General features: G+C 41.4%; 1 long non-coding RNA gene across 1 annotated transcript; it reads left to right on the top strand.

The window, feature by feature from the left end:
- The first annotated feature begins 3,174 nt into the window (after nucleotides 1-3,174).
- LOC143942115 (uncharacterized) lies at nucleotides 3,175-16,863 on the top strand. Its single transcript, XR_013264691.1, has 3 exons — nucleotides 3,175-3,398; nucleotides 14,021-14,179; nucleotides 14,272-16,863. It is a non-coding gene; the product is annotated as an uncharacterized LOC143942115 (long non-coding RNA).
- The last annotated feature ends 206 nt before the right edge of the window (nucleotides 16,864-17,069 follow it).

Here is a 17,069-nt window from a genome sequence, read left to right as displayed (position 1 = left end):
AGATCGCTCCGGCTTTTCTGAGTCTCTCAGTGTCTTCCTTCCCGCTCTGCGCATGCGCGGATGTCAGGAGCTGGCTCAGTGGGCCGCATAGGTCCTAGTTCCACCGGCTGCACATGCACGCTCTGGTCTGAGGTCGTGGTGGCCATCTTGAATAGGGGCAGATTTTAACATTTTTGCCCTTGTTTGTCAAAATCATTTGTTAGAGGGTTGTATCTTCAACAGATGTCCCTCCCCTCTCCATTGTTACTGGGGGCTTTCAGCAATGCAGCCTGTTGTCATCCTGGGGAGGACCCTGTTTTTTGCAGGTAAATATTAGGTAAATGGTAAATATTTCTTTTTTTTTTACTCAAGAATACCGTTTCCTTGCTCCAGCTGAAATACCAGTCACTAGCTCCTTTATCTTTCTCTAGCTGCTTTTTCTGTCTGTTATGTATACCCTGCCCATCTTTTGGGCACATTCATGTGTGTTGTGAATAAAAGTACATTTTCTGTGCATTCTTTTTTTCATATGTGTATAGCACAGTACCTTTTAATATCAGTAAAATGAATCTAATTCACAATGTAAAAAAATATATAATATTTTAAAGCGGAGCTCCACCCTAAAGTGGAGCTTCCGCTCATTGGAACCCTCCCCCCCTCTGGCGCCACAATTGGCACCTTTCAGGGGGGAGGGGGGTGCAGGTACCTGTACAGTACAGGTATCTGCACCCACTTCCGGCATAGATATCTGCAGAATCTACGGATATTTACACCCCTTTCCGCAGGTCCCCCGCTGTCTGCTGGGAAACACACGGATCCCAGAGACAGCGGGGACCATCCTTATTGCGCAGCGCGACTCGTGCATGCGCAGTAGGGAACCGGGAAATGAAGCCGCAAGGCTCCACTTCCTGATTACTATACCCAAGATGGCGGTGGCAGCACCCGAGAGACGATCGAGAGATTGGCTTCGGGTGCCGACATCGCGGGCGCGCTGGGCGGGTAAGTGTCCTTATTTTAAAAGTCAGCAGCTGCAGTATTTGTAGCTTTAATAGCGAAGTATGTTTTTTTTATGTTCATGGTTATATATTGATTTATTATTATTATTATTATTATTATTACAAAACATTTTTCTATCCCTTAATTTTTTTCTGCATTGAACTGTCCTCAATTTCCCTACTTCGCTTAATTTTCATTCTTTACCTTCTTTTCTATGTTCAAATGTTTCCCCTTTAACCCTCCTTATTCCATTATCTTCTCATCTCACTTTCTGCTACCCACTGATCCCCCAGACATGTCTGCATTTCAGCAGCATAGTTACAATAACAATAAGCCTAAACACTACTTTCATAATATATGACCAAGGAAAAAAGTATTTATACTGGCTGTGATACAGTCCTTTCCTTAGAAACAACTGTATTTTGTTTAACCCAAGTCAAAACAATAAAAACTAAATTGAAAAGTGTTTATCCAGGTAATACAAAAACAAAATTCAGAGAGAAACCAGCGGACTCGCTGACAGCGTGCTGAAACATATGTACAAACAAGGAAAAAACTCAAGGCCCTTTGGGACCCATACCTTGCTGTACAATGCCTGTTGTATCACACATTACTTCAACACATGGTAAAACATGACACTTTGTGCTGCACATTGTGGTGGCAGTCATTTAGAATGGTGCCCCAACACACAACTACAGTATAAAAAAAATGCTACAGGCCTAGTTTTTGGTCACTTGCTATGTACTGACAGCCCATTATATTAATACACAAAATACGGATCGTTAATGCATATATCATGAGAACCTGCAAAGGTTTGCAGAGACCAACACGAATGTTCTCCACTAGCAACAACTTTTGTGCAGGGGAGAAGTGTCTTCCAGCATAGAGTCCTTAACTCCACAAAGCACACATTTGTAATCCACAAGATTTGGTTAACCAATATAGTTCTATAGCATTTACCAGTAATACCTGGGATCTGGCAACTTCAAATCTTCTCCTCTGGTATTTACAGTGGTGATGTAGTGGCGAATATCCTTCTTGTCAGATCTGCGAATGATCAAACTGTCTAGGCTGATTTTACGGCCATAGCCCCAGGTGTGAAGAACTGAGGTGTATCTTTCGGCTAACTTGAGTGACAGTTTTGGAAAGTCCACCTGCAACGGGATCCGAAGGAAACTTTGTACAGCCTCATCCACCCATTGCGTTTCCTTGTCTAAGATCTCTTCCTCTATGTGAGCTGGTAAATAGGGATACAGGTGTCCATATTCTTCAGCTACCTTTTTAATAATTATATGCTGTACTGTAGACAGCCTGGGCAGCGTTTTAGGGTCTCCATACCCGGGTGTCTGGAGTTTGCTGGACTGGATAGCCAACAACAACATCTGGCAATGCGAACTTTGGGGACCCATCTGGCCCAACGATCCTGAGTGCCAGCCTGAGTGAGCTCCCATTTATATTATGTGTTCATCTATAGTACATGCTAAGAAAGTTTATAGGATAATTGTGAAAGGGGGTGGCATTCTCGGATGAGAATGGGGCTCACTTTCATTCATATTCGTATAGTTTAGACACTATCTCTATGATAATACAGTGCAATATATACATAAATGAACATTAAGAAGTTGTTAATTGTCCTCAGCCGAGAACAACATAACAGTGTAAATACATGTATAGTATTTACACTGTTATGCTGTTCTCGGCTGAGGACAATTAACAACTTCTTAATGTTCATTTATGTATACATTGTACTGTATTATCATAGAGATAGTATGCATTTGCATTGCTGTTTGTTTTCTCTTTCAGGTGTTCCTGCACCATTGCATCTTCCTTGGACAAGGAAAGACAGTCACCCAGCATGGATAATAATGCTACATTTTCATGTCCGTTATCACTGTATATATTAGATAGGATATAAGGCTATTGTTGATAGGTTTTCCCTTAACTACTTGGGTGGTACACTACACGTTAAATTGTATATATAATGTCTGATATTAATCTACCTTGTGTGAACTATCATTCACTTGTGTATGTGTTACACATGTTTTTTTTTTCATGTGGTATGTCACATGCATTACTTGTTATTATTATTCCTTTCCTGTTTTTTTCCCACCCATCCCAGTTTTTGCCAGGACATTCGCTCTCAGGCTTGAGAGCTCAAATCTTTTTTTTTTTTTGCAAACTCAGAGATTTAGTTTAGTAGGCAAGGGGAGGATGTAGCACCCTGATGTTTAGGCAGGGTTGCTAGCAAATTTACCTGCCAACAGTCTGAATGCTGGGCTCTGAGCAAGAAGGTATCCCTTCAAAATGCGTCAGCGGCAGTGGCCCTTGAAATCTACCTTGTTACCATCTGGAGTCTGTTTGCCGGTCAACTAATTGCTGTCATCTGGAGATAATTTGTATTGCGAACCTTTTCAGACATGTTTGTGAGTAGTCTTTTATCTTATTTTTAATAAAAAGAGGTCTAAGGATAATGCACAAGGCTGGTGCACCCTCTTTTTCTTCTTTCTCTTCACATTGCACTCTATACAGCACTTATTCCAAACCTTGAACTGCACCTATATCAAACCTATCCTGCATTATAATGAACCTTTACCACATCTGCCTTGTACTTGTGCTGACACTATACTGTACCTACACTGCACTGCATACAGGTTAACTGGGTCAGTTGTCAAGTGTACTGATGTTCTTATGGGGCCCCAATGATATCCATCAGAATAACCTCTTGAAGGACTGTCCTTTCCTCAATAATTATGCTGCAAGCCCCCTTTGTCCCCTGCCCCCTCTGCTACCTTCCTCCCTTTCTTTTGCATACCCAGTCAGTTTAGGACTAGCATCACCACCATAATTGCACTCTGACAGTATAGTTCCAGAACTCAGCACTGGCAGTACAGTTCAGTGCTGCACTTGAGGTGGCTTAGCTACTGTTTATGCTGATCTGGATGCCAAATGTCATCTTATGCCTAGTGCTTACTGTTTATCACTCTGTATGCTATATTGTGTTATTACCATTGTTAATCCATTTTATGCTTGCCTAGTTACCAACCATATTGGTTATCAGTATAATACATTAGTCTTTACTACCTGGTTTGGTGCCTGTTTTCTTTAATACAGCACCACTATTGGGTACTGAGTAAGACTTTCCGTGATTTCCTGTAATATTGTATGTTTAAACACCCAACCTGGTGTGTCAGAGGGGTTCAGGTTCTTGAGAAGGTTGAGGCAAAGAACAGAGGACACATCCTATACAGTGGCTCCTGAGACTAGCGCTACATATTGGAGCTCGTCTGAGGATCCCTCTGTTCTGAGTGTCAGTATTCTAAATAATAAGCCGGAAGAAGTTGTGAATCCTGCTGCAGCTGCTGAGGGTGCCAAGAGCAAAATGACTGACTGGATTTGTGTATGGTGATTGATATTCAAGGGAACGAATGGACTGAGGAGGAGATTCACCAAGCAGTAAAGACACTAACCCCAAAGTAGAGCGTTTTCATGCTAGACATGAAAGTGGATTCACCTTCTGCTTGTACCTATGTGCTCTTAGAGTAGATAAGGGACATCCATGTCCATTTCCTGAGAGACCATATCCATCTGAGAGAGGAAACTGAAGCCCATTTGATCCAGCTACAAGTGCCATATACCAATCCCGAGAGCCCAAGTCAGAGTGTGGCAAAGACCGAAACTATCACCCTTACTCCTTCATCTGCCTTAGGACTGTTACACAGTATTTGCGCAGTGGTTTTTCTAATGCAATTTTTTTGGAGAAAATATGTTTGAATACATTTTTAATAATACAACATATACTTACATTTTTTTGTATAATTTGAAAGATAATACACAAAATAAATAGATAACCAACATTTCACACATTAAAATTGCACACACTTGTGGATTGACTATAAACTACAGTACATAAAAATCTCCATAGGCGATGATTTAAACACCTTTAAAGCTTATCTGTTTAGAGTTACATAGGAGGCCTAGCATTGGAATTATTGCTCTCACTTTAACGTTCATGATGATACCTCACATGTGTGATGTGAACACTGTTTACATATGCTACGTGCAAGCACAGAAGGATGGGGGCACTTTCATTTTTTTTTCTTATTATATATATTTGTTTTTTTTATACTGTCCCCTTTTTTTTTTAATCACTTTTATTCCTATTACAAGGAATGTAAATATCCATTGTAATAAAAATAAGGATGACAGGTCCACTTTATGGAGAGATCTGCGGTCATAAAGACCCACAATCTCTCCTTTACCTTTAAAAGCAAAAGATCTCTTGGCTTAAAAAACAAAAAAAAGTTTGCTTCCACCCAAGACTTAAAGTGACGTCATGACAGCAAGGGTCTGGTATATCGCTGTTTTTCATTTCAGGGATGAATCAGGCCCGAATTTTGACCTGAAACGGAGCACAAAGATGCTCAGGACCTCTGTGCAATTCGCTCCCCAGCCAAACCGAAGATGTGTGAAATAATTGAGAGCTGGTCCCAATCACCTGTCATGCGAATTGTATGGGGAGAAAGCCACATCCAATTTGCACTAGTGTGAACCCAGCCTAAATCTCTGCATGAAATGGATAGGTGTCTATCAAGTGATGATGACAAGTTGACAATGGAGTTTGAATCTTAACATCCGAAAACATCTGGCCCAGGAGTCTCAATGGAATCAATAGCACCTGATTTTCTGACCCAGCTGGCACAGAGACAATTGAAAATGCAACAAACCGTGATGCAGGTAATGCAATTTATATTGTCTCCATTGGTATATGCATTGAGGGAAGAAACACATCCATGGTGTAGTATATACAAACAATTGCTTTATTTGAATACGAAAGACCTACTCACATTTGTAAAGTAAAAGATCGCTCTGTGTATAAAAACATCCGCCGGCCGCTGCTAGCTATAGGAAAGGTGCACGTAACGTAGCCACTCCCTACGCATTTCGTCAGAGTGACATCTTCAGGAGCGCTGAAGACGGCACTCTGACGAAATGCGTAGGGAGTGGCTACGTTACGTGCACCTTTCCTATAGCTAGCAGCGGCCGGCGGATGTTTTTATACACAGAGCGATCTTTTACTTTACAAATGTGAGTAGGTCTTTCGTATTCAAATAGAGCAATTGTTTGTATATACTACACCATGGATGTGTTTCTTCCCTCAATGCATTTACCAATGGAGACAATATAAATTGAAGAGTGAACATCTCCCCAGTGCACCAGCAGCAGAGGCCAGATAGCAGCACAGTGGCTCATACTGTGAAAGCCCATCAAACCCCGCAGGGGTATAAGTTCTGGTGAGAGCATTCACATTACCACAGCACTGAGTGGCGCACCGGGGAAGATTGTTTTCTCTGCATTGAAGATATTGGCACTTTTTGCACTTGTCACTTTATTTTATTTTACTGCTACCTGGGACATTGTTACATGGGACATTTTTTCAGTGATCCTAGGACGTGTGTTTGAAAGTTTTTTTACACGTAATGATGTTTGCACAATAATTTTGAATGAATTTTATAATGTGTAATAATTATATGTAATTCAATCTATATTAATTTCATTGGCACATCTGTGTTAGCACATGTTTAACACATTAATTACCACCACTTTTAAATTAATATTTAACTAACATTTCAGCACTGAATTACAGTTTTTGCCACACACTAATATGTTTTGCATATAGATCACCATACAAACCAGTTTTATTTCCTTGACACAGACAGGCTATAATACACCAGGTATACAATATTTTGGGTTTAGCGCCATAACCTATCATTCACACTTTTAAACTCAATACCCCCTCCCCCCCCCATTCTCTGGGGTGGAGGTTTCTAGGTAGAGGCAGCTCTAACCCACTTTTTCTCACTCTTTTCATTTTTCACTCATCTTTGCTTAACCACTTCCCGACCGCCGCACGACGATGTACGTCGACAGAATGGCACGGGCAGGCATAAGGGCTTACATGTACGTCCTTGCCTGCGGCGGTCGGTATTCGTTCGGGAGCGATCCCGGACGAGGGGACGGCCATTCATTCATGGCCACCCCCTCGCAATCGCTCCCGACGAATGAAAATGCTCCGTGACATCACTTCCTCTCCTGTAATGTAAACACAGGAGAGGAAGTGATGTAATCTCTCCTCCGTGTCGGTATTTTTCGTTCCGACACCGAGGAGAGAGGATCGGTGAGTTGCACCAACACGACACTACACAGTAGAACATGCCAGGCACACTCACACCCCCCCGATCACCCCCCCAATTACCCCTGCCCCCCAGTCACAGTGACACCAATGTCATTTTTTTTTTTTTTTGCATTGGTGTCATTTGTGACTGTAATAACTGTTAGGGCAGTTAGGGTTAGCCCCCCTTTAGTTCTAATGTACCCCCCTAACCCCCCCCAATAAAGGTTTAACCCCGTGATCACCCCCCGTCGCCAGTGTCACTAAGGCTGGGTTCACATTGCAGCGGTTTATGAGAACGAATGTGATTCGCACCGCACTGCAGTGCAAATCACATCCGATCTCTGTGCGATTCGAGTTCAGCCATACAGATAGCATGGCTGAATTCGCATCGCACCCGCCGCACCCGCCGCAAATTCGCACGGGACCCTTTTTTTGGCCCGCAGCAGAATCGGATCGCATAGGTGTTCACACCATGCGATCCGAGTTTGCAGATCGCACTGCGATATGCGAACTGATCTGGGGGTGTCATTAACATTTCACTGACACTCCCAGCAGTTCGCATAGGGCAGTGTGAACTGCCGCCGGGAGGCATGCGATGCGGGAACCCGCCGCGGATTCGTGGCGTTCCCGCATCGCTCCAGTGTGAACCCAGCCTAATAAGCGATCGTTTTTCTGATCGCTGTATTAGTGTCACAGGTGACGCTAGTTAGGCAGGTAGGTATTTAGGTTCGCTGCAGTTTTTTATAGCGCCAGGGACCCCCATATACTACCGCATAAAGCCCCCTGATTGCCCCCTAGTTAACCCTTTCACCAGTGATCACCATATAACTGTTACAGGTGACGCTGGTTGGTTAGTTATTTTTTTATAGTTTCAGGGCACCCGCCATTTATTACCTAGTCTCACTAGTGTACCCCTAAATTTAGGGGTGTCTACTTTCCAAAATGGGGTCATTTGGGGGGGTTTGTGCCATCTTGGCTTTTTATGGCCTTCAAAACTGTAACGCCCTTAGAAAGCCTGAAGGCGGTGCTTGGTTTTCGGGGCCCCGTACGCGGCTAGGCTCCCAAAAAGTCCCACATATGTGGTATCCCCGTACTCAGGAGAAGCAGCAGAATTTATTTTGGGGTGTCATTTCACATATGCCCATGGCATGCGTGAGCAATATATCATTTAGTGACAACTTTGTGAAAAAAAAAAAAAAAAGTTTGTAATTTTCCCGCAACTTGTGGCAAAATATAAAATATTTCATGGAAACAACATGCCTCTCAGCAAATAGCTTGGGGTGTCTACTTTCTAAAATGGGGTCATTTGTGGGGGTTTTGTGCCATCTTGGCATTTTATGGCCTTCAAAACTGTAATAGGTAGTGAGGAGTGAAGTCAAATATTTACGCCCTTAGAAAACCTGAAGGTGGTTCTTGGTTTTCGGGGCCCCGTACGCGGCTAGGCTCCCAAAAAGTCCCACATATGTGGTATCCCCATACTCAGGAGAAGCAGCAGAATTTATTTTGGGGTGTCATTTCACATATGCCCATAGCATGTGTGAGCAATATATCATTTAGTGACAACTTTGTGAAAAAAAAATTTAAAAAAATTAAAGTTTGTAATTTTCCCGCAACTTGTGGCAAAATATAAAATATTCCATGGACTCAAAATGCCTCTCAGCAAATAGCTTGGGGTGTCTACTTTCTAAAATGGGGTCATTTGTGGGGGTTTTGTGCCATCTTGGCATTTTATGGCCTTCAAAACTATAATAGGTAGTGAGAAGTGAAATCAAAAATTTACGCCCTTAGAAAGCCTGAAGGCGGTGCTTGGTTTCGGGGCCCCGTACGCGGCTAGGCTCCCAAAAAGTCCCACATATGTGGTATCCCCGTACTCAGGAGAAGCAGCAGAATTTATTTTGGGGTGTCATTTCACATATGCCCATAGCATGTGTGAGAAATATATCATTTAGTGACAACTTTGTGTAAAAAAAAAAAAAAAAAAAAATTTTTTGTCATTATTCAATCGCTTGAGGCAAAAAAATAAAATATTCAATGGGCTCAACATGCCACTTATCAATTTCCTTAGGGGGTCTACTTTCCAAAATGGGGTCATTTGGGGGGGGGGTTTTGTACTGCCCTGCCATTTTAGCACCTCAAGAAATGAGATAGGCAGTCGTAAACTAAAAGCTGCGTAAATTCCAGAAAACGTACCTTAGTTTGTAGATGTGACAACTTTTGCGCAAACCAATAAATATACAATTATTGACTTTTTTTTTACCAAAGACATGTGGCTGAATACATTTTGACCTAAATGTATGACTAAAATTGAGTTTATTGGATTTTTCTAATAACAAAAAATAGAAAATATCATTTTTTTTCAAAATTTTCGGTCTTTTTACGTTTATATCGCAAAAAATAAAAATCGCAGAGGCAATCAAATACCATCAAAAGAAAGCTCTATTTGTGGGAAGAAAAGGACGCAAATTTTGTTTGGGTACAACATTGCATGACCGCGCAATTACCAGGTAAAGCAGCGCAGTGCCAAATTGTAAAAAGACCTCTGGTCATTTACCAGCAAAATGGTCCGGTCTGAAAGTGGTTAAGTTACCCACAGGGTGGGCAGTCCGTAGCGCAACTTTATTTATTTATTTGTATAAGATATTTACCGGCAGAAAAAAAATGTTTTACTATCCAAAGTTAAAACAACAAGGACAGAAGATTTAATAGATGGAAAGTTTAAAAAATGACTGAAGGTCCGCTTTAAGGAGATTAACATTCTATATCAAGGTGCCCATAATTATTAGGCAGCTTCTTTTCCTCAGGCACAAGAAGCCAAAAAGAGATTTAACTGACTCTGAAAAGTCAAAAATGCTAAAAGCCTTTCAGAGGGTTGCAGCATTCTTGAAATTGCTAAAATATTGGGGCATGATCACAGAGCCATCAAACATTTTGTTGCAAATAGTCAACAGGGTTGCAAGAAACGTGATTGGAAAAAGATTTGAGAAGAATCAAGATAAAGCTACCAGGAACCCATCCTCCAGTGCTGTCATATTCCAGAACTGCACCCTACCTGGAGTACACAGAAGTACACGGTGTTCAGTGCTCAGAGACATGGCCAAGGTAAGGCAGGCTGAAACCTGACTACCACTGATCAAGGCACAAAAGTTGAAATGCTAAGACTGGGCTAAGAAATATCTGAAGACAGATTTTTCAAAGGTTTTAGGAACTGATGTGATGAGAGTGACCCTTGAAAGACCAGATTGATGGGCCTGTGGCTGGATCAGTAATGGGCACAGAGCTCCACTTCGACTCAGATGCCAGAAAGGTGAGGTAAGTACTGGTATGGGCTGGTATTATTAAAGATGAGCTAGTTGGACCTTTTCTGGGTAAAGATGGACTCAAATTCAACTCTCAAACCTACTGCTAGTTATTAGACTACTCTCTCTTCAAGCAGTGGTACAGGAAAAAGTCTACATCTTTCAAGAAAACCATGATATTTATGCAGGACAATGCTCCATCGCTTGCATCAAAGTACTCCACTTCGTGGCCAGACCGTAAAGGCCTTAAAAATGAAAGAATAATGACATGATCCCCTTTCCCTCTGACCTAAACCCTATTGAGAACTTGTGGGCCCTTCTTAAACGGGAGATTTACAGTGAAGGAAAATGGTAAACCTCTCTGAACAGTGTCTGGGAGGCTGTAGTTGCTGCTGCACAAAAAGTTGAACGTCAACAGATCAATAAACTGACAGACTCCACAAATCGAAGTTTATGACTGTTATTGAGAAGAAGGATGGCTATATTGGTCACTGATTTTTTTTTTTTTTTAAGTCAGAAATGTTTATTTTCTAAATTTGGATTTGTTTCTTTATTATTCTCACTTTAACAGATGAAAATAAACAAGTGAGATGGGAAAATTTTCATTTTTCGGTTAGTTGCATAATAATTCTGCACACAGATATTCTCCTAAGAAAGCCACTTTTACTTTTTTAAATATTCAGGTTTGAGGTTTATTACCATTTTGGATTGACCGAGAGCACTGTAATTGTTCAATAATGACATTTAATCCAAGTACAACTTGTCTAACAATTGTGCACAGAGTGTAGTTCCAATTCAAGTAGAGAGAGTCTAAACCAAGGCTCTGCTGGACAAGGGGGCACAAGTGACGTTATTGCATCAATACTTTTATGACAAGTATCTGAAAGTATATCCCTACAGATGTTGGAAGGCTTGGAGATTTGGGGTATTGGAACAAAGAATTTTCCATATTATGGGTACCAGTGGTGGCTGGAGCTCAATATTTTGGGGGGCGGCAAACAAACTCCCCCTCTCACTCGCACTGTCACCACCTGCCGCCACCTCCCCCATCACTCGCACCGCCACTGCCACCACCCCTCCCGCGGGTGACCGACGGGAAGCCAGCCTTACCTTAGAAGATGAGCAGGGGTAGGGCTGCTGCTCCTCGCTCCAGGCGATGGAGGAGCCAGGACCTCCTCCCGCCCGAACAGACAAGCTTCTCCTCCTGACCGAACATGAAGTGGATCCTAAGTCTCCATGGCCAATCGGGTCTCAGGACCTACTTCCTGATTGGAAGGAGAATCAGAGAGGAGGAGATTGGGAGGAGAATCAGACAATAGCAAATATTAATTTGCTATTGTCACACAATTGGGTGGGCTCAGGACACAGTGCTCTGTGCCCCAAGCCCACCCTTTTTTTAAGCCAATTAGAGCTTCCAAAAAAAAAAACATTGAAATCCATCCGTCCAGCACCCTGCATGGAGGGTCGGTGCATGAATTGGGGGGGCAGGGGGCGGGGCGGTGTCCCTGCTCCCTGCATGGAAAGATGCATGGCACCCTCTGAATGTGCATTCATTATTGAACACTTAACCGGAGAACAATTCACCACCAATAAACCACTTAACACATAGGGGATGCTCTGCAGTGCCTATCAGGGGAAGGTGGTTCAGACTGTTAGATCTGAAAAGCTGGTATTACCAAATCCCCATGCACCCAGAAGACAAGGAGAAAACTACCTTCATCTGCCCACTGCCTTTTATTAAATTCAACAGAATGCCTCAAGAACTGTCAGGGGCCCCTGATACCATTCAACAGCTAATGGAACGCACCATAGAAGACATGAACCTGATTTGAGGTACTGGTGCATATCCTGTCTTCAGGAGGACTCTTGAAGAACACAATGAGGGACTGAAAAAGGTACTGCATGATTAAGTGTTTAAATTGATGTTGGAGAAAGGCCAATTCTATCAACCCTCAGTCAACTATCTGGGGCAGGTTGTCTCTGCAGAGGGAGTTGCAATCGACCCAAAAAAGGCAGAAGCTGTCACCTCCTGGCCTACAACTAACATCACTGAACTAAGGTCATTCTTGAGATTCTCCTTCTACTAATGAGGATTCAATGAAGGGTTCTCAATAAGTTGTTAAGTTGTTAAGAATGAGAAGGAAGATATAGACGCACCCAAGGCAAGGCCAAGCAAAGGACCCAGAAAGCCTTGAGAATCTATTGAAGACCAGTGGACAAATCAGTGCAAACAGGCGTTTCGCCAGCTGAAGAGGAGTCTAACCAATTCTCCAGTGCTAGCCTATGCTGACCCTTCTAAATAATATGAACTACACTTCGATGCTAGCAGAAACGGACTGTGCAGGGGACTATACCAAGAGCATTGTACACATCTGTGACCAGTTACATATGTGAGCAGAAGTCTAACCCCTGCCGAAAGAAACTACTGCACTCACAAGTTGAACTTTCTGGCCTTAAAGTGGGCAGTGGTAGACAAGCAAAAAGACTACCTTTATGGTGCAGACTTCGTAGTTTAGACCGACAACAAGCCACTTACATATGTACTCACCACAGCCAAGCTAGATGCTACCAGGTACTGGTGGTTGGCTGATCTGTCTGGGTTCTGATTCAGCCTGAAGTATTGCCCTCAAGAATGGAAACATGGATGCCGATTCTCTCTCCATAAGGCCTTTTGGTTCACACATTCCTACAGACAGCTGTGCGCAACTAACTCCAGAAGGAGTATAAGCCCTATCTTCAGGGGTGGAGAACTGTGCCAAAGAGGCAGCAGGCGCCACAGCTGACATTCCTAAATATTACTGTGACTTTTCCCAAATAAGAGATGAAAGTCTACCCAGGTTGTCAAAGAAGCATCTACGGAAACACAGACAAGAAGACACCCTCTGTAATCGAACACTGAAAGCTCCAGAGAGTCAAAACCCAGAATTGCTACTAACAGATACTCTAAAAGAAGCACAAATAGTCCATAGGGAGTGGAATCTGTATTTGAGAAAAAGGGTGATTTATCAAAGGGGCCCTCGGACAACTCTAAAGACAGATGGCAGCTGTTTCTACCAGAAAAACACAGACCGTATTAAAAGTTTTACATGATGAACATGACTGATTTATAGGGGGAGCACCTTGGTGCCATCACGGACAGCGTTGCTGCCCAGGGGGGATGCCTCTCCTCCTCTATCATGCCCAGCGTGATGCTGGAGGTTACCTACAGGTGGGCTGAACACCTCAAGCACCCTCCACTGCCAATGCCTTTACTTGCACCATAGGCCATGCCACATTTTGCTTGATGCATCTTCACATAAGGTAACTAACTATCTTTTTACATTTGGATCTTTCCTTACTGTATACAACTCTTTGGTCTTTTCACTTATCTTGGCTTTTAAACACATGATTGCCTCATACACTCTTCACCCCCAGATTCACTTACCTGGATATGGCTCTATGGCTCTTAATAACATATATTTGTCCTCTTTCAGTATCGTCACCAAATGTTTCCCCCCACTTGATGCTTCACTCTTACTCAATCCACACCGTCATTACTACATGAGAGTTTTTCATAGTATAACTCCTTTTTCCACAGACTACTATGGAGCCCCATGGAGAATCCAATTTCTTGGGGATCTTGTGTTTGTGCATTCACCCCGTGCACGGTTTGGCCTCCTCAGCTCCCGGGACAGACGACCTATCCTGGTGATTCCTTCCAAGTGCAGTATCAGATACCTCTGTTTTACAGTCCCATGTAAGTAACCAGACCATAATATTTTTTATTCCTTCTCCTTGATGCTGGAGTTCTTACCAGAACTTATTAGTATCTATATATATTTTTTACAGACTAACGGATGCAGCCACTCCTGATGAAGTTCCATTACATGAAACACGTTGAGCATTGACAGGATGCAACTTTGTTTCAGTCAACCATCACTGCATCTCTATCTATTACCCATTTTATCATTTGTTATGCTCTTACACAGAGTATTTACTCTATACATTGGTAACTGAAATGTGCTGCTATTTAATTATTATTATTATTTTTAAAAGGTTTATTAATAGACAATTCAACATATATGGACAGCGATGGGATGGTTACAGCTTATAATAAACAGAAATGAGGTAAATAAAATAAAACAAGGAAAAATAATAGCAAAAAGGGAGAACATAAACAATAACATTACACAGGTCACAAACATAATGGCCCAGGTCACTAAGAATGTAAGGGAGAGCCCAAAAGCAGCTATTCAAGGTATCATAGAGGAGATATCATGCCTACAGACCTAAATGTCCAATTATAGAATCTGGGATATCTGAACGAAGGCATGCATAGTCTAGAGCAGTGATGGCGAACCTTGGCACTCCAGATGTTTTGGAACGACATTTCCCATGATGCTCAACTGCACTGCAGAGTGCTTGAGCATCATGGCAAATGTAGTTCCAAAACATCTGGAGTGCCAAGGTTTGCCATCACTGGTCTAGAGTATCCCAATTGGAGAGGATAGAAAAAAAAGGGGGGAGGGGAATTCAGAGATAACACAAAAACAATATTATCAAAATAACCATCCTAACCAGGGCAATACCTGTCGGCCCGATAACCATATTAACTTAATGCATAAAGCATATTGAACAGAAAAAGGAAAAGGAGAAAGAGAAGAAAAAAGGGGAAAAGAAGAAACATGACACAAGGAGTAAAGACCAAAAAGGAAAGAAAGAGGAGAAAGAAAAGTCCATGGGGTACGTGTCGGGGAGCGTTAAATTGAGAGGAGAGTACTGTTGAACTGGAAGGGCTGAAAATAAGTGATCCACGGTTGCAAAAAACCCTAAGAAATGTATCATGTGTATCTGAGAGAATGGTCGTTACTTTCTCATTTATCATGACATTGTTCATGTGATTTTTGACAGCCTTAAAGCTAAGCATAGGAATCTTCTATCCCTTGGCAGTTGTTAATTTAATTGCAGTAAATAGATGTTGGGCCAGTTGCCTTTCTGAGCGTAGTAGTTGAACAATTGCCTTGCCTAGTAGGGCTTCACAGGGATCCCTTTTGAAGTTAACATGAAATAAATTGCGAAGAAGTGTTATAGATTCTGACCCATAGCCTGCATACCCTTGGGCATGATTACCAAATATGTGTCATTGTCCCCTCCTGTGAACACCCCTGAAAGCAGAGAGGAGAGTAGGTTGGGATAAACCAGGCCAATCTAGCCGGTGTGTAGTACCACCTATACAATACTTTATAGGCATTCTCTAATATAAAGAACATTTTGGGAAATCTTTGAAAGAGCTATATTCATTATCTGCCAATACTCTGGGTCTAACTGCCTCCCTAGTTCTTTTTCCCATTGGAGATGATACAGCCTCAATGAGGGGCTTTCTTGCTGAAATTATAGAAGAATATACCAGGGATAAAAGCTGCGTTTTTTCATTTTTAAGGTTTTACATACATGAACTATTTGGATTATGTATTTGTATTTTCTAACTTTATGTGTCTATGAACTGTACTTCATTCAACATTTACATATATGTAGTGGCTTCTAATGTATTTCATATTGAGTGTGATTCTATACCCTATTTATGACAATTTTACAAATTTAGTCACTATACATGTATTGCCTTATTCAACTGCCATTTTCCTCACATAAAGTCCCAACTTCCTTTTTATGTTTCATTGATTCAGGGATGGAGGCACATATCACCATATGTATGCCTCAATCAAAGTCCCAATTTTTCCCCCCTTTATGCAAGATTGAGGATATGTTATATTAATGATAGAAAACTGTTTGAAATATTACTGATCCGGTTATATTGTATATAATCCTTTCAGGGGTACCAACAAATCTACCCTGGACATTTTATTTTATCTTTGTAAAATAAGTAAGAATCTTTTTTCAAAATTTTTGCTTTATTCTATGACACACCAAAGATGTGTAGGTATGCATAAATTATTGTTTTTAATCTCATAATTTTTCAGGTGGAACAAAATATTGTTTTAGAGAGCTGTAAGGGTACCAACAAATTTGTCCACATTTGTAAATAATCGTCATGTGCTGATGTACATGTAGTCACAGAATCACAGCATCAGATGGGGTCAGAATGAAGATTACCTAGCAGCTTAAGAAAATTCCTCATTCACACTGAGGTGAAAGAAGATTGATTGCATAATATGTTAAGGCGATGTTAAGGGCACGTGCGGTCTTTTACTCGCTATGCATTTTTATTAGCTGAGTAGAAAAGAAAATAAGCTTACTTTGCATAGTGTCATGAATTACTCTTTACCTCTACATGTAATGACAATAGTCTGTATGCACTGAATAGATGGAAATTACAATTATGTGATTGTAACCATGGCTGCTTTTTATTAGCATTAGACCTGTTATCATGAGTGCATAGGAAGAGAAAGAGTATTGGGACTTTGGATGAGGCATGCCATTACAATTGATGATACATAGAATAAATATAACATTTTTAATAGTTTTGGTAACATCATGTTAAGCATTCCGCAATCTTAAAAAACATGTTAAATAAATAATTATATAATGCAATCAAAAGATTAACATATCAAATATAACAATGCATTACAAATATTGAAAGACATGATTAATACAATGAATGCAAGATAGGTCATAACGATCATCAATAG

This window comes from Lithobates pipiens, unplaced genomic scaffold (assembly GCF_037356315.1).
Source record: "Lithobates pipiens isolate NorthernLeopardFrog02 unplaced genomic scaffold, aLitPip1_a1.2 Scaffold_30, whole genome shotgun sequence".
NCBI classification, from domain to species: Eukaryota; Metazoa; Chordata; class Amphibia; order Anura; family Ranidae; genus Lithobates; species Lithobates pipiens.
Note: the sequence above shows the minus strand (reverse complement) of the source record. Positions and strands in the feature narration are given on the sequence as shown.